Here is a 22,207-nt window from a genome sequence, read left to right as displayed (position 1 = left end):
CATTGTGCTGCTTGGTGCTGCCTGGCTGGGCAGACTGCTGGTGGGGGCAGACCTGTCTGGCCGCCCACACCTCTTGCCGGGCCAGAGGCTGCGCTGGAATTGTAAAATTTGTTGTAGGTGCTTGGCACAATGAAGGCAGTGCTTCTTTCACAGTCTTCTGGATTGTTTGGGGGGGCACAGTTGGCGAGGGGTAGGGCCTTGAAGATAAGGAGGAATGCCATACACCCCTAGCTGCGTTTTTGCTAGCTGATTTGTCAGAGGGTAGTGCAATCAGAGTATCCGCCCTTTGTGGGGAGAACAAGAGTACCAAAAGTTGAGAGAGTCCAGGAGCCTGCTACCCACTCTGGCCAACCAGTGCAGGGCCAGTTCTGGGCACTTGGTTGTAACTGCTCCTCTCCACAAACCTCCCAGGGGCCATAGAGACTCCAGCGGCAGAGTAGCCAGAAGCACTCTTTAGTGGGTTCTGGCTGCAATACCTTGTCGAACAGAGTCTATATGGCCACCCTGATTTTACTTCGGAATCAGGGGTGCATCTGTTGGAAGTTGTCCTCCAGGGAGTGACAGTACCACCTCGCCCAGTCTAACTGTTTCCTTCCCTGAAGCATGCCAAGCACAGCCTGGTCGACACGAGAGCAGCCGGCCGGCGGTGGTCTAATGTCTCTAGGAGAGGCCAGAGGCTGGTGCTGGCCCTGCGCAGGCCTAGCCAGTTTCTCCTCAACCCACACCTCCTCTCCAACACCCTCTGAGCCTTCAGAAATGGCAGGTGATCCAACTGCTTCCGGCCTGTCAGCTTCCTTGTGAAAGTCGCTGGGGCCCACAACTTCGCCCATCTTGACTGTCGTCATCCTGCGGTGGCACATTGGTGGAGGTCCTGGCAGAGGAGCAAGAGAAACAAAACTTAACATTTTTATAAAATATGTCAATTGTGAAAGGGCCCACCCCCCCCCCTTTAAAAAAACAATAAAATACAATACATGGGAGGAGACTAGAGATGAGCGAACGTACTCGTCCGAGCTTGATACTCGTTCGAGTATTAGGGTGTTCGAGATGCTCGTTACTCGTGACGAGTACCACGCGATGTTCGAGTTACTTTCACTTTCATCTCTGAGACGTTAGCGCGCTTTTCTGGCCAATAGAAAGACAGGGAAGGCATTACAACTTCCCCCTGCGACGTTCAAGCCCTATACCACCCCCCTGCAGTGAGTGGCTGGCAAGATCAGGTGTCACCCGAGTATATAAATCGGCCCCTCCCGCGGCTCACCACAGATGCATTCTGACAGAGATCAGGAAAAGTGCTGCTGGTGCCGGAGCTGCTATAGGGAGAGCGTTAGGAGTTATTTTAGGCTTCAAGAACCCCAACGGTCCTTCTTAGGGCCAAATCTGACCGTGTGCAGTACTGTTGAGGCTGCTTTTAGCAGTGTTGCACAATTTTTTTTTTTTGCATATCGGGCGTGCAGAGCATTGCGTCCGCAGTCTGCAGTCATTGTACAGAGTATAGGGCCAGTACTGGTGAGGCAGGGAAAGAGATATTCAGGCTATATAGGCAGTGGGCTTTTTCCCAAAAATTGGGGAAAAATACTATATTTGGGCTGCCTGTGACCGTCTTCAGTTTACTGCGTGTCTGCTGGGGGTAGTAGTCCTAATTAATACGCAGCTAAGCGTTACAGCAGGCTTGCGCAAAATTGTTTCCTGGATCTGCTGTCTCTGTTACATGATCACCGTCATCCCGCCAGAGGGAAAGAGTATACATAATATTATACGCTGCCTACAGTATCTATCTGCTGGGGGTAGTAGTCCTAATTAATACGCAGCTAAGCGTTACAGCAGGCTTGCGCAAAATTGTTTCCTGGATCTGCTGCCTCTGTTACATCAGCACCGTCATCCTGCCAGAGGGAAACAGTATACATAATATTATACGCTGCCTACAGTATCTATCTGCTGGGGGTAGTAGTCCTAATTAATACGCAGCTAAGCGTTACAGCAGGCTTGCGCAAAATTGTTTCCTGGATCTGCTGTCTCTGTTACATGATCGCCGTCATCCCGCCAGAGGGAGACAGTATACATAATATTATACGCTGCCTACAGTATCTATCTGCTGGGGGTAGTAGTCCTAATTAATACGCAGCTAAGCGTTACAGCAGGCTTGCGCAAAATTGTTTCCTGGATCTGCTGTCTCTGTTACATCAGCGCCGTCATCCCGCCAGAGGGAAACAGTATACATAATATTATACGCTGCCTACAGTATCTATCTGCTGGGGGTAGTAGTCTCAATTAATACGCAGCTAAGCGTTACAGCAGGCTTGCGAAAAATTGTTTCCTGGATCTGCTGTCTCTGTTACATCAGCGCCGTCATCCCGCCAAAGGGAAACAGTATACATAATATTATACGCTGCCTACAGTATCTATCTGCTGGGGGTAGTAGTCCTAATTAATACGCAGCTAAGCGTTACAGCAGGCTTGCGCAAAATTGTTTCCTGGATCTGCTGTCTCTGTTACATGATCGCCGTCATCCCGCCAGAGGGAAAGAGTATACATAATATTATACGCTGCCTACAGTATCTATCTGCTGGGGGTAGTAGTCCTAATTAATACGCAGCTAAGCGTTACAGCAGGCTTGCGCAAAATTGTTTCCTGGATCTGCTGTCTCTGTTACATGATCGCCGTCATCCCGCCAGAGGGAAAGAGTATACATAATATTATACGCTGCCTACAGTATCTGTCTGCTGTAGGCAGCGTATAATATTTTAAAAAAATAGAAGCAAAGCTCAGCATTTTAAAAAAATAGAAGCAAAATACTTAAGGCCTACTACTGGCCTTTGGCCACTTGACTGCTTCTGCGCTGTGAATTCCACTAGCGCAGTCATACGCACCTACGTCTCACTACAGGTGTGCGCAAAATTGTTTCCTGGCACTGCTGTGCGTTCTGTAAGGGAAGTCAGCCTCCAACCACAGGCCAATAAGCGGCACATTTAATTACAGTGTTCTGTTTCTGCACTACTGGTAATACAGCATGCTGAGGGGTAGGGGTAGGCCTAGAGGACGTGGACGTGGACGCGGGCGAGGACGTGGAGGCCCAAGTCAGGGTGTGGGCACAGGCCGAGCTCCTCATCCAGGTGTATCGCAGCTGACTGCTGCGGGATTAGGAGAGAGGCACGTTTCTGGCGTCCCCACATTCATCTCACAATTAATGGGTCCACGGGGTAGACCGTTATTAGAAAATGAGCAGTGTGAGCAGGTCCTGTCGTGGATGGCAGAAAGTGCATCCAGCAATCTATCGACCACCCAGAATTCTGCGCCGTCCACTGCTGCAACTCTGAATCCTCGGGCTGCTGCTCCTCCTTCCTCCCAGCCTCCTCACTCCATTACAATGACACATTCTGAGGAGCAGGCAGACTCCCAGGAACTGTTCTCGGGCCCCTGCCCAGAATGGGCAGCAATGGTTCCGAATCCTCTCCCACTGGAGGAGTTTGTCGTGACCGATGCCCAACCTTTGGAAAGTTCCTGGGGTCCGGGGGATGAGGCTGGGGACTTCCGGCAACTGTCTCAAGAGCTTTCAGTGGGTGAGGAGGACGATGACGATGAGACACAGTTGTCTATCACTCAGGTAGTAGTAATTGGAGTAAGTCCGAGGGAGGAGCGCACAGATGATTCGGAGGAAGAGCAGCAGGACGATGAGGTGACTGACCCCACCTGGTCTGCTACGCCTACTGAGGACAGGTCTTCAGAGGGGGAGGCAAGTGCAGCAGCAGGGCAGGTTGGAAGAGGCAGTGCGGTGGCCAGGGGTAGAGGCAGGGCCAGACCGAATAATCCACCAACTGTTTCCCAAAGCGCCCTCTCGCGCCATGCCACCCTGCAGAGGCCGAGGTGCTCAAAGGTCTGGCAGTTTTTCACTGAGAGTGCAGACGATCGACGAACAGTGGTGTGCAACCTTTGTCGCGCCAAGATCAGCCGGGGAGCCACCACCACCAGCCTCACCACCACCAGCATGCGCAGACATATGATGGCCAAGCACCCCACAAGGTGGGACGAAGGCCGTTCACCGCCTCCGGTTTGCACCGCTGCCTCTCCCCCTGTGCCCCAACCTGCCACTGAGATCCAACCCCCCTTTCAGGACACAGGCACTACTGTCTCTTGGCCTGCACCCACACCCTCACCTCCGCTGTGCTTGGCCCCATCCACCAATGTCTCTCAGCGCACCATCCAGCCGTCGCTAGCACAAGTGTTGGAGCGCAAGTGCAAGTACGCCGCCACGCACCCGCACGATCAAGCGTTAAACGTGCACATAGCCAAATTTATCAGCCTGGAGATGCTGCCGTATAGGGTTGTGGAAACGGAGGCTCTCAAAGGTATGATGGCAGCGGCGGCCCCGCGCTACTCAGTTCCCAGTCGCCACTACTTTTCCCGATGTGCCGTCCCAGCCCTGAACGACCACGTCTCCCGCAACATTGTACGCGCCCTCACCAACGCGGTTACTGGCAAGGTCCACTTAACAACGGACATGTGGACAAGCACAGGCGGGCAGGGCCACTATATCTCGCTGACGGCACATTGGGTGAATTTAGTGGAGGCTGGGACAGAGTCAGAGCCTGGGACCGCTCACGTCCTACCCACCCCCAGAATTGCGGGCCCCAGCTCGGTGGTGGTATCTGCGGCGGTGAATGCTTCCTCCACTCAACCACCCTCTGTCTCAATCAAGATGTGTCAGCAGCAGCACGTCGCCAGCAGTCGGTGTCGCGCGTCGTGGCAGCACAGCGGTGGGCAAGCGTCAGCAGGCCGTGCTGAAACTACTCAGCTTAGGAGAGAAGAGGCACACGGCCCACGAACTGCTGCAGGGTCTGACAGAGCAGACCGACTGCTGGCTTGCTCCGCTGAGCCTCCAACCGGGCATGGTCGTGTGTGACAATGGCCATAACCTGGTGGCGGCTCTGCAGCTCGGCAGCCTCACGCACGTGCCATGCCTGGCCCATGTCCTTAATTTGGTGGTTCAGCGGTTTCTGAAAAGCTACCCACGCTTGTCAGACCTGCTCGGAAAGGTGCGCCGGCTCTGCGCACATTTCCGCAAGTTCCACACGGACGCTGCCACCCTGCGCACCCTGCAACATCGGTTTCATCGGCCAGTGAACCGACTGCTGTGCAACGTGCCCACACGGTGGAAACCTACGCTCCACATATTGGCCAGGCTCTATGAGCAGCGTAGAGCTATAGTGGAATACCAACTCAAACATGGGCGGTGCAGTGGGAGTCAGCCTCCTCAATTCTTTACAGAAGAGTGGGCCTGGTTGGCAGACATCTGCCATGTCCTTGGAAACTTTGAGGAGTCTACCCAGATGGTGAGCGGCGATGCTGCAATCATTAGCGTCACCATTCCTCTGCTATGCCTCTTGAGAAGTTCCCTGCAAAGCATAAAGGCAGACGCTTTGCGCTCGGAAACAAAGGCAGGGGAAGACAGTATGTCGCTGGATAGTCAGAGCACCCTCCTGTCTATATCTCAGCGAGTTGAGGAGGAGGAGGAGGAGCATGAGGAGGAGGGGGAAGAGACAGCTTGGCCCACTGCTGAGGGTACCCATGCTGCTTGCCGGTCATCCTTTCAGCGTGTATGGCCTGAGGAGGAGGAGGATCCTGAAAGTGATCTTCCTAGTGAGGAGAGCCATGTGTTGCGTACAGGTACCCTGGCACACATGGCTGACTTCATGTTAGGATGCCTTTCTCATGACCCTCGCGTTAGACGCATTCTGGCCACTACGGATTACTGGGTGTACACTCTGCTCGACCCACGGTATAAGGAGAACCTTTCCACTCTCATATCCGAAGAGGAAAGGGGTTTGAGAGTGATGCTATACCACAGGACCCTGGTGGACAAACTGATGGTAAAATTCCCATCCGACAGCGCTAGTGGCCGAAGGCGCTGTTCCGAAGGCCAGGTAGCAGGGGAGGCGCAGAGATCAGGCAGCATGTAAAGCACAGGCAGGGGAACACTCTCTAAGGCCTTTGACAGCTTTCTGGCTCCCCAGCAAGACTGTGTCACCGCTCCCCAGTCAAGGCTGAGTCGGCGGGAGCACTGTAAAAGGATGGTTAGGGAGTACGTAGCCGATCACACGACTGTCCTAGGTGACGCCTCTGCCCCCTACAACTACTGGGTGTCGAAGCTGGACACGTGGCCTGAACTCGCGCTGTATGCCCTGGAGGTGCTTGCTTGTCCTGCGGCTAGCGTCTTGTCAGAGAGGGTGTTTAGTGCGGCTGGGGGAATCATCACAGATAAGCGTACCCGCCTGTCAACCGACAGTGCCGACAGGCTTACACTCATCAAGATGAACAAAGCCTGGATTTCCCCAGACTTCTCTTCTCCACCAGCGGACAGCAGCGATACGTAAGCAATACGTAGGCTGCACCCGCGGATGGAAGCATCGTTCTCTATCACCATCAAAAACGTGGACCTTTTAGCTTCATCAATCTGTGTATAATATTCATCCTCCTCCTCCTGCTCCTCCTCCTGAAACCTGACGTAATCACGCCGAACGTGCAATTTTTCTTAGGCCCACAAGGCTCAGTCATATAATTTTTGTAAACAATTTTTATACGTTTCAATGCTCATGTTGGCAGCATGTAACCCAGGAGAAGTGGCAGCGGAGTGTCATGCAGGCAGTGATTGTGCTTTGTTGGAGGTAGTGTGGTGCTTAGCTAAGGTATGCATTGCTAATGAGGGCTTTTCAGAAGTAAAAGTTGTTGGAAGGGGAGGGGGGGGGGCACTCTTGCCGCTATTGTGGCTTAATAGTGGGACCTGGGAACTTGAGATGCAGCCCAACATGTAGCCCCTCGCCTGCCCTATCCGTTGCTGTGTTGTTCCCATCACTTTCTTGAATTGCCCCGATATTCACAAATGGAAACCTTAGCGAGCATCGGCGAAATACAAAAATGCTCGAGTCGCCCATTGACTTCAATGGGGTTCGTTACTCGAAACGAGCCCTCGAGCATCGCGATAATTTTGTCCCGAGTAACGAGCACCCGAGCATTTTGGTGCTCGCTCATCTCTAGTCGTGATCCATTTTGGCTGATAGTAGATGTATATACAATTGTGATATCAGTCCCTTTGGTCCTTGTGTTTTAAGGATTCCCATTATTGGGTATTTTGAGATTTTAACGGAGTCTGGTGGAAACTGGGCGTTTAGGGCGTGTCTTAATTGAAAATATCTGAACAGTTGCAGTCTAGTCCCTTGTATTTTTTCTTGTAGTTGTGTATACGATAACATTGTATTTTCTTCATATATGTCTTCTAGTGTCCGTATCCCTACAGCAGTGCAATATCCGACATCTTGCATTGTTTGTAATGATACCAGTGTGGGATTATTCCATAAGGGGGTGTCCGTCATTATATCAGTGTAGCGTTGGACTTCTTTGGTTGCTCGCCATATTGATAAGGCCAGCCTGTGTATTGGTAGGAGCTTGGATGGTTTGGTATGTTCTGGATGTTCCAGAAACCCTATCAGGCTTTGTCCTGCTACCTCATCTGCCAAATATTTTCAGTTGATGGCATTTCCCTATCTAAGAGCCAGGAGCGGAGGTTCCTCAGTTGTCCTGCAAGACAATATAATTTGAGGTCTGGTAATGCCATTCCCGCCTGTCTTTTGGATCTTTGTAGGGTGGTAAGCGTTAGTTTGGATCTGGAGTTTCCCCATATAAACCGGATAATTAAGGAGTTTAACATTTTAAAGTATTTCTCTGGGACTTTTACTGGTGTGTGCTGTAGGGAGTATAAGCATTTTGGTTGTATTACCATTTTAATTAAATTTATACGTCCGGCTACTGAAAGGGGTAGTCCGGACCAGCTCCTGATTTTGGTGTTTATTGAGTCATATAGGGGATCTATGTTCTGGGCTATAGTATTTTCATAGTCTTGTACTATGTTTACTCCAAGGTATCTAAATTGGGTTACCTCCATTAATCCGCTAGTGTGTACGCTCGGGATTTCCACCGCTTCTTTTTTGGTGTACATTATTGCTTGCTTGGACCAGTTTATACACAGTCCAGAGTGTCCCGAAAATCCGTTTATTATTTCCAGAGCTCGTGGGAAAGAGCGCTCGGGGTCATGAAGATACAGGATCATATCATCCGCATACAATCCAACCTTGTTTTCCTTGTCTCCCCATTGCACTCCTGTCACTTCGGGATCATCTCTTAGTCTGATAGCTAATGCCTCTATTGCTATTGCAAATAAAGTCGGTGACAGAGGACACCCCTGTCGTGTTCCTCTCGACAGTGGAAATCTCTCCGATGGTACCCCGTTGACTACTACGTTGGCCATGGACGATTGGTATATCAGTCTGATCCACTTCATGAATTGCGGTCCGAATTCAAAACGGATCAGACAGGCTTCCAGAAAGTTCCACTCTAAGGAGTCGAACGCTTTTTTGGTATCTAGTGAGGCTATTCCCAGGGTTTGTCGTATTTTCTAACGAGTTGTGTTATTATTTGGGTCCTACGTATATTGATTGAGCTTGATCTTCCGGGCATAAAACCTGTTTGGTCATTGTGGATTATAGAGAGAATCACTGCATTCAGCCTGGTGGCCAACACCTTAGTCAGTATTTTATAGTCCACATTAAGCAGCGATATTGGTCTGCATGAATCGCATTCTTGCGGATCTTTGTCTGGTTTTAGTAATACAATTATGGATGCATCATAAAAGGAGGATGAAAGTGCGTTTTCTCTATTTCCGTATTCTAGGGCTTCGTGTTTGTAATGGGGCTAATTGTTCTATGTATTTACGGTATACTTCCAAAGGAAGACCACCCGGGCCTGGGGACTTGTTTATTGCCATCTTCTGTATCGCTTGCTGGATTTCTTCTATTGTGATTGGTGCTTCCAATAATTCTACTTGTTCTGATGAGAGAGTCGGGAATATTAAGTCCTCTAAGTACCTTAAATTGTCTGGTACTGATTTGTTGTTTGAGGAGGTGTATAAATTAGTATAGTATTCTCTGAATCTGTTTACTATAGATTGGGCTTCTGTGAGTAGTTGGCTGTCCGTTGTTTTGATCTTGAGCACTGCATTTGATTGTCCATTTTGCCTAATCAAGTTGGCCAGGAGGTGACTGGACTGGTTCCCTAATTCGAAATAATGTTGTTTGGTGAAGAAGAGTTTCCTTCTGGTTTTTACGTGTAGTTGATGTTTATATAGACGGGTTAACCCTAGCCACTGCGTCTTGTTAGTGTCAGTGGGGCTTGTAATATATTTTTGTTCTGCTTCGGCCATCTGCTGTTCTATTTGGAGGTCATCTTGTGAGGTTGTTCTTTTAAAGTAAGATATAGTGGACCTGAAGCATCCCCTGAGGTAGGCTTTCATAGTGTCCCATTTTAGTGTCTCGCATGTTTCCTGTTCATGTGTTTGAAGGAACATATCTATTTGGTCTGGTATTCGGACGTGTACACCTATTAGTTTTAACCAAAAGGGGTTAAGCTTACAGTTTGGGACAAAGTATTGTCCTGGAAACTGCAAGGTGAGCTGAATCGGACTGTGATCCGATATTCCCCTGGCGCCATTTGCTATTGAGGTTAGATATGGGGTAAGCGTTGAAGACCCAAAGATATAGTCTATGCGGGAAAGTGATCCCCTGCCGGGGAATGACACGTGTACTCCTGTCCATCTGGGTGCTTAAACCTCCACAGGTCGACCCATCCCACTCCACCAAATATCTGTTTCATTGGGGAGTCTTGTGTGTTAGTCGGTGTTTGTTGGGTATTTAGCCTATCTTTTGCTGGGTCCATAACCTGATTGAAGTCTCCCATGCATATGACTTCTGCTGATGGGTATTGATGTGCGAATACTATTGCTGCTTGTAGTACGTGTACATTGTCATGTGGGGGGTGGTATATACATAGAATGACATATTGTTTGGCATTGATTTCGGCGTACACAAAAATAAACCGATCCTCTGGATCTCTACGGGTGTTTATCGGGTTCCATCTCAAGGTACGGTGAACCAAGACAGAAACACCCCTAGAATACAAGGTATGGAAAGAATGGCAAGACCACTGGATCCAGGATTTTTTAAGATAATCTGTTCTGTCTGGGATTAAGTGTGTCTCCTGCAATCCTATAATATGTGGGGTAAATTGTCTAATGTGCGAGAACACTGCTGCCCTTTTCGCCGGGGTCCCTAGTCCTCGCACATTCCATGCATTTTAACGACATTTGTATTTTTTGGTTTGCATAGTAGGGTTGTCCTTTTTTCGTCTTTTCCTTCCATCAAAAGGGATTAACATTTTTCTAGTGACAGTTGGGAATTGTATATGCCAAAACATGTTAATAACTTTCTTAACTAAACAAAACAGCTTATACAGCTAACTGTGAATTTCAAAGGAAAATATCCGTAGATTACTTAACCTTTTACCATTTCCTCCTTTCTTACTTACTTTATGGTATTAAACATTTCTCATTGGCACCTTATGTTCACCAGTGGGGAGTGGGGAGTGGGGGGGGGGGGGGGGGACCAGCCAACGCATCTCTCCTCCATAACTCTCCATATGCGATCTAGTCATATAAACCAAGACTGCTCATCCCCCCACCCCCCTTAAGGAGTTTACTTCATCATCCTATGCGACCTCCCAAAGATATACGTATTCTTCCTCCTATTCTTTCTATTATATCAACGTATTATCTCTCTTCTTTCCTCCTCCCTGTTTATTTAACAAAACAAAATGCTGCCTGTTCTTAAGACTTCTATAATGTCTCTTAACATTAGTATAGTTTTAAATCTTATCTGTTAGTCAGTCTCTCCTCTGTTCTTTACGCCGGATGCATCTGTAGCCACTCTCCGGCTTCCTCTGGTGAGTGCCGAAACACCACCTTCCCTTCTGAGACGATTCGTAGTCTTGCCGGATACGCCATGGAGTATGGGATTCCTCGTTGTTTGAATTGTTTTTTTATTTCGATGAAAGTGGCACGCTGTTTCTGTAATTCTGCCGAAAAGTCCAGGAATATTGATATTACCGCATTGTTATATGTGATAGGGCTTTTTAGGCGTGCCTGTCTTAGAGCAATGTCTCTATCTTGGCAATTAAGGAGACGTGCTAGAAGTGGTCTTGGCGGTGCCCCAGGTAAAGGTGGTCTCATTGGCACTCTGTGGGCTCTCTCCACTGCGAATACAGGTATGAATACGTCTTCTCCGAGTGTTGTCTTTAGCCATTGTTGCAGAAAAAGTTCTGGTGCTGATCCTTCTGTTTTTTCAGGCAGCCCGATGATGCGGATCTTGCTCTGCCACATGCGGTTTTCTAAATCGTCCGTTTTAGAGTGGCATTGCTCCGCTTTTTGAGCTGCTGTTTGTATTTTGGCTGGAAGCAGTTGTAATTTGGCTTCTACCGTGGATACTCTTTCCTCCATTTATTCACAGAAATGGGAAAGTCTATAGTATCACTAGTTATGCCCTTCACAGATATAGACTAAAATATTAAATCTTTATTAAGATCCTTTAAAAACATATACGGGCTAATTTATACACGAAACATAAAGAAAAAAGGATACTACAATATCCTTTCCATACAAACAGTCTCTAATTTTTAATGACGAGACTACTAGGCATCCAGACAGTAGAATATAGCTGGATGGCCATATGATGATTGTAAATAGTGCATACAGTCACAAATAGGTAAGTTGGTACGATCAAGTTGACTAATTTATAAAGGGACGCTTCATGGATTGAAGACAGGTTAGGTCCCAATGATATTAGAGATATATAGTCATGTAATTAATATCCCAAGACTATAACTCCATAGATCAGAGAAACAGATAGACTCATAAGTTCAGGCTCGACGCGTTTCCCCACTGATGAGTGGTTCATCAGGAGCAAAAAGTATGCAGAACAGACTATTTGTGTTGATGTATACAGTCTTGTATGGACTGATATAGAAAAAGACCACTTAATAATGGTAAAAGAATTTTTTATCGACTACTGAAGGTTAGTAGATAGAGATGAGCGAGCACCAAAATGCTCGGGTGCTCATTACTCGAAACGAAATTTTCGCGATGCTCGAGGGTTCGTTTCGAGTAACGAACCCCATTGAAGTCAATGGGCGACCCGAGCATTTTTGTATATCGCCGATGCTCGCTAAGGTTTTCATTTGTGAAAATCTGCCAAACCCAAGAAAGTGATGGAAACGACACAGCAACGGATAGGGCAGGCGAGGGGCTACATGTTGGGCTGCATCTCAAGTTCCCAGGTCCAACTATTAAGCCACAATAGCAGCAAGAGTGGGCCCCCCCCAACAACTTTTACATCTGAAAAGCCCTCATTAGCAATCCATACCTTAGCTAAGCACCACACTACCTCCAACAAAGCACAATCACTGCCTGCATGACACTCCGCTGCCACTTCTCCTGGGTTACATGCTGCCAAATCCCCCCCCCCCCACGACCCAGTGTCCACAGCGCACACCAAACTGTCCCTGCCCAGCCTTCAACTGCCCTCATGCCACGCCACCCTCATGTCTATTTATAAGTGCTTCTGCCACAGGAAAAGCAGGCACACACTGCAGAGGGTTGGCACGGCTAGGCAGCGACCCTCTTTAAAAGGGGCGGGGCGATAGCCCACAATGCTGTACAGAAGCAATGAGAAATCCAATCCTGTGCCACCTCCATCTGGAGCTGCACACGTGGGCATAGCAATGGGGAACCTATGTGCCACACACTATTCATTCTGTCAAGGTGTCTGCATGCCCCAGTCAGACCGCGTTTTTTTATAAATAGTCACAGGCAGGTACAACTCCGCAATGGGAATTCCGTGTGCACCCACAGCATGGGTGGCTCCCTGGAACCCACCCACTGTACATAAATGTATTCCATTGCAGTGCCCTGGGCAGCAGAGCTAACGTCAGATGAAATGCAGGTGGGCTTCGGCCCACACTGCATGCCCCAGTCAGACTGGGGTTCTTTAGAAGTGGACACAGATGCATTTACAACTCCCTGTGGACCCACAGCATGGGTGGCTCCCTGGAACCCACCGGCGGTACATAAAAATATCCCATTGCATTGCCCATCACAGCTGAGGTAGTAATGTCATGTTTAATGCAGGTGGGCTTCGGCCCGCACTGCATGCCCCAATCAGACTGGGATTCTTTAGAAGTGGAAACAGATGCATTTACAACTCCCTGTGGACCCACAGCATGGGTGGGTGCCAGGAAGCCACCGGCGGTACATAAATATATCCTATTGCATTGCCCATCACAGCTGAGGTAGTAATGTCATGTTTAATGTAGGTGGGCTTCGGCCCACACTGCATGCCCCAGTCAGACTGGGGTTCTTTAGAAGTGGAAACAGATGCATTTACAACTCCCTGTGGACCCACAGCATGGGTGGCTCCCTGGAACCCACCGGCGGTACATAAAAATATCCCATTGCATTGCCCATCACAGCTGAGGTAGTAATGTCATGTTTAATGCAGGTGGGCTTCGGCCCACATTGCATGCCCCAGTCAGACTGGGGTTCTTTAGAAGTGGAAACAGATGCATTTACAACTCCCTGTGGACCCACAGCATGGGTGGGTGCCAGGAAGCCACCGGCGGTACATAAATATATCCCATTGCATTGCCCATCACAGCTGAGGTAGTAATGTCATGTTTAATGCAGGTGGGCTTCGGCCCACACTGCATGCCCCAGTCAGACTGGGGTTCTTTAGAAATGGAAGCAGATGCATTTACAACTCCCTGTGGACCCACAGCATGGGTGGCTCCCTGGAACCCACCGGCGGTACATAAAAATATCCCATTGCATTGCCCATCACAGCTGATGTTACGTCAGCTGTAATGCAGGTGGGCAAAAAATTAATTGGATTACACTGTAGGCGAGGGCCCACAAAAATTGGTGTACCAACAGTACTAATGTACCTGAGAAAAATTGCCCGTCCCCAACCGAGAGGGCAGGTGAAACCCATTAATCGCTTTGGTTTATGTGGCTTAATTGTTAACTAGGCCTGGAGGCAGCCCAGTTAAAATAAAAATTGGTTGAGGTGAAAGTTTCAACGCTTTAATGAGCATTGAAACGTATAAACATTGTTTAGAAAAATTATATGACTGAGCCTTGTGGGCCTAAGAAAAATTGCCCGTTCAGCGTGATTACGTGAGGTTTCAGGAGGAGGAGCAGGAGGAGGAGGAGGAATATTATACACAGATTGATGAAGCAAAAAGGTCCCCGTTTTGGATGGTGAGAGAGAACGTAGCTTCCATCCGCGGGTGCAGCCTACGTATTGCTTAGATATCGCTGCTGTCCGCTGGTGGAAAAGAGAAGTCTGGGGAAATCCAGGCTTTGTTCATCTTGATGAGTGTAAGCCTGTCGGCACTGTCGGTTGACAGGTGGGTACGCTTATCCGTGATGATTCCCCCAGCCGCACTAAACACACTCTCTGACAAGATGCTAGCCGCAGGACAAGCAAGCACCTCCAGGGCATACAGCGCGAGTTCAGGCCACGTGTCCAGCTTCAAGACCCAGTAGTTGTAGGGGGCAGAGGCGTCACCGAGGACGGTCGTGCCATCGGCTACGTACTCCCTCACCATCCTTTTACAGTGCTCCCGCCAACTCAGCCTTGACTGGGGACCGGTGACACAGTCTTGCTGGGGAGACATAAAGCTGTCAAAGGCCTTAGAGAGTGTTCCCCTGCCTGCGCTGTACATGCTGCCTGATCTCTGCACCTCCCCTGCTACCTGGGCCGCGGAAATGCGCCTTCGGCCACTAGCGCTGTCGGATGGGAAGTTTACCATCAGTTTGTCCACCAGCGCCCTGTGGTATAGCATCATTCTCGAACCCCTTTCCTCTTCGAGAATGAGAGTGGAAAGGTTCTCCTTATACCATGGGTCGAGCAGTGTGTACACCCAGTAATCCGTAGTGGCCAGAATGCGTGTAACGCGAGGTTCACGAGAAAGGCATCCTAACATGAAGTCAGCCATGTGTGCCAGGGTACCTGAACGCAACACATGGCTGTCCTCACTAGGAAGATCACTTTCAGGCTCCTCCTCCTCTGGCCATACACGCTGAAAGGATGACAGCCAAGCTGCATCTGTACCCTCAGCAGTGGGCCAAGCTGTCTCTTCCCCCTCCTCCTCATGCTCCTCCCCCTCCTCCTCCTCCTCCTCCTCCTCCTCTGGCCATACACGCTGAAAGGATGACAGGCAAGCAGCATCTGTCCCCTCAGCAGTGGGCCAAGCTGTCTCTTCCCCCTCCTCCTCATGCTCCTCCCCCTCCTCCTCAACGCGCTGAGATATAGACATGAGGTTGCTCTGACTATCCAACGACATACTGTCTTCCCCCGCCTCCGTTTCTGATTCCAAAGCGTCTGCCTTTATGCTTTGCAGGGAACTTCTCAAGAGGCATAGCAGAGGAATGGTGACGCTAATGATTGCAGCATCCCCGCTCACCATCTGAGTAGACTCCTCAAAGTTTCCAAGGACCTGGCAGATGGCTGCCAACCAGGCCCACTCTTCTGTAAATAATTGAGGAGGCTGACTCCCACTGCGCCACCCATGTTGGAGTTGGTATTCCACTATAGCTCTACGCTGCTCATAGAGTCTGGCCAACATGTGGAGCGTAGAGTTCCACTGTGTTGGCACGTCGCACAGCAGTCGGTGCACTGGCAGATTAAACCGATGTTGCAGTGTCCGCAGGGTGGCAGCGTGCGTGCGGGATTTGCGGAAATGTGCGCAGAGCTGGCACACCTTTCCGAGCAGGTATGACAAGTGGGGTAGCTTTTCAGAAAGCGCTGAACCACCAAATTAAAGACATGGGCTAGGCATGGCACGTGCGTGAGGCTGCCGAGCTGCAGAGCCGCCACCAGGTTACGGCAGTTGTCACACACGACCATGCCCGGTTGGAGGCTCAGCGGCGCAAGCCAGCGGTCGGATTGCTCTGTCAGACCCTGCAGCAGTTCGTGGGCCGTGTGGCTCTTCTCTCCTAAGCTGAGTAGTTTCAGCATGGCCTGCTGACGCTTGCCCACCGCTGTGCTGCCACGCCGCGTCACACCGACTGCTGGCGACGTGCTGCTGCTGACACATCTTGATTGCGAGACAGAGGTTGCGTAGGAGGAGAAGGAGGGTGGTTTAGTGGAGGAAGCATACACCCCCACAGATACCACCACCGAACTGGGGCACGCAATTCTGGGGGTGGGTAGGACGTGAGCGGTCCCAGGCTCTGACTCTGTCCCAGCCTCCACTAAATTCACCCAATGTGCCGTCAGGGAGATATAGTGGCCCTGCCCGCCTGTGCTTGTCCACGTGTCTGTTGTTAAGTGGACCTTGGCAGTAACCGCGTTGGTGAGGGGGCGTACAATGTTGCGGGAGACGTGGTCGTGCAGGGCTGGGACGGCACATCGGGAAAAGTAGTGGCAACTGGGAACCGAGTAGCGCGGGGCCGCCGCCGCCATCATGCTTTTGAAAGCCTCCGTTTCCACAAGCCTATACGGCAGCATCTCTAGGCTGATCAATTTTGCAATGTGCACATTTAACGCTTGAGCGTGCGGGTGCGTGGCGTCGTACTTGCGCTTGCGCTCAAACTGTGGCACTAGCGACGTCTGGACGCTGCGCTGACAGACATTGCTGGATGGGGCCGAGGACAGCGGAGGTGAGGGTATGGGTTGCGGCCAGGAGACGGTAGTGCCTGTGTCCTCAGAGGGGGGTTGGATCTCAGTGGCAGCTTGGGGCACAGGGGGAGAGGCAGTGGTGCAAACCGGAGGCGGTGAACGGGCATCGTCCCACCTTGTGGGGTGCTTGGCCATCATATGCCTGCGCATGCTGGTGGTGGTGCCTCCCCAGCTGATCTTGGCGCGACAAAGGTTGCACACCACTGTTCGTCGGTCGTCAGGCGTCTCTGTGAAAAACTGCCACACCGTAGAGCACCTTGACCTCTGCAGGGTGGCATGGCGCGAGGGGGCGCTTTGGGAACCAGTTGGTGGATTATTCGGTCTGGCCCTGCCTCTACCCCTGGCCACCGCACTGGCTCCGCCTGTGCCCACACCCTGACTTGGGCCTCCGCGTCCTCGCCCGCGTCCACGTCCTATAGGCCTACCCCTACCCCTCAGCATGGTGTATTAGCAGTAGTGCAGAAACAGAACGCTGTAATTAAATGTGCCGCTTATTGGCCTGTGGTTGGAGGCTGACTTCGTTTACGGAACGCCAGGAAATAATTTGGTGCACGCCTGCTGTAACACTTAGCTGCCTGCGTATTTATTTGTAGAACTACTACACCCAGCACACACGGACCCAGAACACTGAGCACAGTGACAGGCAGGCCAAATAGATTTTTTGCCCTATATTTTTTTGAAAAGGACCACTGCGTATATTCAGTCAATAATATATGTCTTCTGGCCCTGCCTACACAATTCTGTCCCTGGAGTATTACTGCAGGGCGCAATGCTCTGCACGGCCGATATACCAAAAAAAAAAAAGTGCAACACTGCAAAAAGCAGCCACCACAGTACTGCACACGGTTAGATGTGGCCCTAAGAAGGACCGTTGGGGTTCTTGAAGCCTACAATCACTCCTAACACTCTCCCTGCCTAACCACCACTTCTGTCCCTGTAGTATTACTGCAGGGCGCAATGCTCTGCACAGCCGATATAGCAAAAAAAAAAAAAAAAGTGCAACACTGCAAAAAGCAGCCTCCGCAGTACTGCACACGGTTAGATGTGGCCCTAAGAAGGACCGTTGGGGTTCTTGAAGCCTACAATCACTCCTAACACTCTCCCTGCCTAACCACCACTTCTGTCCCTGTAGTATTACTGCAGGGCGCAATGCTCTGCACAGCCGATATAGCAAAAAAAAAAAAAAAGTGCAACACTGCAAAAAGCAGCCTCCGCAGTACTGCACACGGTTAGATGTGGCCCTAAGAAGGACCGTTGGGGTTCTTGAAGCCTACAATAACTCCTAACGCTCTCCCTGCCTCCACACTTCTGTCCCTGGACTATTACTGCAGGGCTCAATGCTCTGCATGGCCGATATACCAAACAAAAAAAAAATGTGCAACACTGCAAAAAGCAGCCTCCACAGTACTGCACACGGTTAGATGTGGCCCTAAGAAGGACCGTTGGGGTTCTTGAAGCCTACACTAACTCCTAACACTCTCCCTACAGCAGCTCCAACACGATAGCACTGTCCCTCAGCTATGTCACAACGCATCTGAGGCGAGCCGCGGGAGGGGCCGATTTTTATACTCGGGTGACACCTGATCTTGCCAGCCACTCACTGCAGGGGGGTGGTATAGGGCTTGAACGTCGCAGGGGGAAGTTGTAATGCCTTCCCTGTCTTTCAATTGGCCAGAAAAGCGCGCTAACGTCTCAGAGAGGAAAGTGAAAGTAACCCCAACATCGCGTGGTGCTCGCCTCTAGTAACGAGCATCTCGAACACGGTAATACTCGGACGAGTACATTCGCTCATCTCTATTAGTAGATATATCACGTAAGGCGTAACATATTCACTATTATGCGCTTGATTTGCGTTTATTTAAGACATAGACATATGAGTGGAAATGTCTATTCGTCAGACCAAATTGGTTGTTCTAGGAGCAACTGTTCTGATTGTTGTGACTATAGTGGATCAATCAGCTGTCTGTCTAATGTCTTGACAGTAAACAAAGAAGATTGATATGGTACTTAACAGATCAGAAGATTAACCGGTTGTAAGAGCAATACGTTAATTAGTGATAGTGCTCCAAACAGGTTATATAATTATCTGATTCTGTAAGCAGTAGGTAGGTTAAAAGTGCAAGGCCTGTGGCTCTGATGGTGAGCCAGAGGCATTAATGACAGTCTCAGCGTTGGTGCTTTATATAGCCCTCCACAGTCCAGCCCTTGGGGAGGGATCAAATGGCCTCACCAATCAGGGATAGGCTCAGGTTGTCCAGGGGAGGGATCGTAGGATGCTTTGTTAATTAGTGCAGTAGGGTAATACCGGATGTCTCAGGATGAAATTAGGAGGATGGTATTTGTAAAACCCATCCTTGGAGGCATGCTGCCGCTGTGCGATTGCTAATTATTGCTGCCGATTGTTATAGAGACGGAGCAGTGACTGAGGGATGGTACCGGAATGATTCCGGGCTTACTGCGCATGCGTACGTAGCGTGGTGACGTCAGTGCACGCATCATGTGACGCGCGCGCTCGGTAATGACGTCATCATGTCCAGTCATGTGACGGCTATAGCGTTTACCTGTTGCTAAGCACACAGATACCCTCTCACATCGGCTTCCTGCAGCACAGCAATTGATTATTAAGTACTGCATGATGCTGATATATAGATCGGGCATTTGATATCTTATTAGAATTAAAGTCAATCCAGCTTGGCACATTTATGGTAATGGTCTTGGTGATGAACATACCAGATTCTGTTCATTTAAAAAAAGGATAAGTTCTATTTATGTAATACTGGTTAGAGACCCAGTGATAGATTTAGTCCAGTGTCTCGATATACTTGATAACATTTAAAGATGCCTAAGCTGGGCATGGATGATAAATGGAGCCCCTGCATATCAACAATTGATGTCGTACTACATCCTGAGAGACAACGCAAATTAAGGATAAGGTTTATCATATCCTATGATCCAAAAGCATTACAAAGTCAAGATGTCAGGGATAGGGATCTAAGTATGTGGTTGACAGAAGAATTAATGCATTTTTCGTGCATTTCTGGCGTACAATCAGAAGATACTTTACTTCTGAGGATTGAGTATGTCTGAATGGATGTTTAGGCGAGAGAGACAATCTAAAGTCGAGTTTAGATCTTTATAGGAAGCAATTGAAGCTTAAGTTCGCATTAAGACCTGACGGGTTCAGTGAGTTCATGCGAAATATCCACGCTGCTTCTTTTTGCAGAAGCCGTTTATCTATATTTCCTCTGCGGCCGTATGATTTTAATATTTCAATGCCTTGAAATTTCAGAGAGGATGCATCTCCATTGTGTACTGTCCATATATGGTCGGCCAATGGTGTAGATTCATGGCGTTCGATATTCCCAATGTGACCCTGTATTCTGCGACGGAATTGTTGGATGGTTTTGCCTATATAGTTCCTAGGGCAGGGGCATGTAGCCATATAGACAATGTTGTTTGACCTACAATTAATGAAATCTCGGCATTGATATATTTTACGTGTGGCAGCGCTAGTGAAAGTGTTACCCTTTAAGATAAAGGGGCATGCTGAACAGCCATGACAGGGAAATGTCCCGCATGGTTTGTTTGACTCAAGCCAGGTTTTTTCCCTATCATCCGTATGGAGATGGCTCTTAACGAGATGATCTTTTAGGTTCCGTCCCCTACGGAATGTGATAAGAGGTGATGATGGTATGGAGTCATTCAGATCTGGATCATTTTTCAGTATGTCCCAATAATGTGTCAAGATGTTACGTACTCGGACAGATGCCGTGTCGAATGTGCCTATTACTCTGATATGTTGATCAGTCCTGCGCTCTCGAGGCTTTAGAAGAGTAGAGCGATGTTGTTGAGATGCATAACTAAAAGCTTCCTGTACTATGTCTTCGGGATATTCCCTGTCTCTGAAACGTTTCGTGAGTTTTTTCCCTTCTTCCTTAAAGGATGCATCATCAGAGCAATTGCGTCTGATGCGCAAAAATTGGCCTTTTGGTATTCCCTTTTTTAGGGGAATTGGGTGGAAACTCTGCCATCCAAGAAGGCTGTTTGTGGCAGTCTCCTTTCGATACAGTGTAGATGAAATAAGGGCACATTCCTTTTTCTGAATCAGATAATTATATAACCTGTTTGGAGCACTATCACTAATTAACGTATTGCTCTTAGAACCGGTTAATCTTCTGATCTGTTAAGTGCCATATCAATCTTCTTTGTTTACTGTCAAGACATTAGACAGACAGCTGATTGATCCACTATAGTCACAACAATCAGAACAGTTGCTCCTAGAACAACCAATTTGGTCTGATGAATAGACATTTCCACTACTATGTCTATGTCTTAAATAAACGCAAATCAAGCGCATAATAGTGAATATGTTACGCCTTACGTGATATATCTACTAACCTTCAGTAGTCGATAAAAAATTCTTTTACCATCAAGTGGTCTTTTTCTATATCAGTCCATACAAGACTGTATACATCAACACAAATAGTCAGTTCTGCATACTTTTTGCTCCTGATGAACCACTCATCAGTGGGGAAACGCGTCGAGCCTGAACTTATGAGTCCATCTGTTTCTCTGATCTATGGAGTTATAGTCTTGGGATATTAATTACATGACTATATATCTCTAATATCATTGGGACCTAACCTTTCTTCAATCCATGAAGCATCCCTTTATAAATTAGTCAACTTGATCATACCAACTTACCTATTTGTGACTGTATGCACTATTTACAATCATCATATGGCCATCCAGCTATATTCTACTGTCTGGATGCCTGGTAGTCTCGTCATTAAAAATTAGAGACTGTTTGTATGGAAAGGATATTGTAGTATCCTTTTTTCTTTATGTTTCGTGTGTATAAATTAGCCCGTATATGTTTTTAAAGGATCTTAATAAAGATTTAATATTTTAGTCTATATCTTTCCTCCATTTCATGCAGCCGCCCTCTTACGTTCTGCAAATCTTGGCGGAGCAAGTTAACGTCAATCTTAATCTCTTCAGTCTTCCCGGTCAGAGATGTTTTGCAAGTGTTAATGGCTTCCAACACCTGGCGTAGTGTTGGTTCGGCTTCTTGTTCGGAGTTTGCTTTGGCGTGTCTAGTTTTGGCTGGTGTTGATTTATCTGGTCTTGTTGTTGTTTCAGAGGTGTCGGTTCTTGTGAAGTCTTTTAATTTGTCCATTGCCGATACGTTTTTGGTTTGCGTACTCATGTTTGCGGGCGGTTGCTTATGTAGTATAGTTTGGGCAGGCGTCTCTCTATAGAAAAATCTCCCAAGTCCAGCAGAGTATTATATATGTCAGTATACAGGTAGTTTCCTTGTTGCTGTTGAGTTGTTCTTCTTTTGCGCCTCTACAAGTTTCTTTGTTTTCTTAATGCTATTGTTCTCTGTGTTCTGTCAATTTTCTCTGTTATTTAGTAATTGTACCACTAGGTGGCGCTGTGGTGCAGGCTTTTAATTTTTGACCAGCTTTTGTTATTTATTTTCTCCACTGGGTGGGGCTGTGGTGCAGGCTTTTAATTTTTTGGCCAGCTTTTGTTGTTTATTAATTTCTCCACTGGGTGGCGCTGTGGTGCTGGTTTTAGTAGCCTCT

This window comes from Eleutherodactylus coqui, chromosome 8, assembly GCF_035609145.1.
Source record: "Eleutherodactylus coqui strain aEleCoq1 chromosome 8, aEleCoq1.hap1, whole genome shotgun sequence".
Lineage (NCBI taxonomy): Eukaryota > Metazoa > Chordata > Amphibia > Anura > Eleutherodactylidae > Eleutherodactylus > Eleutherodactylus coqui.
This window is presented reverse-complemented; position numbering follows the sequence as displayed.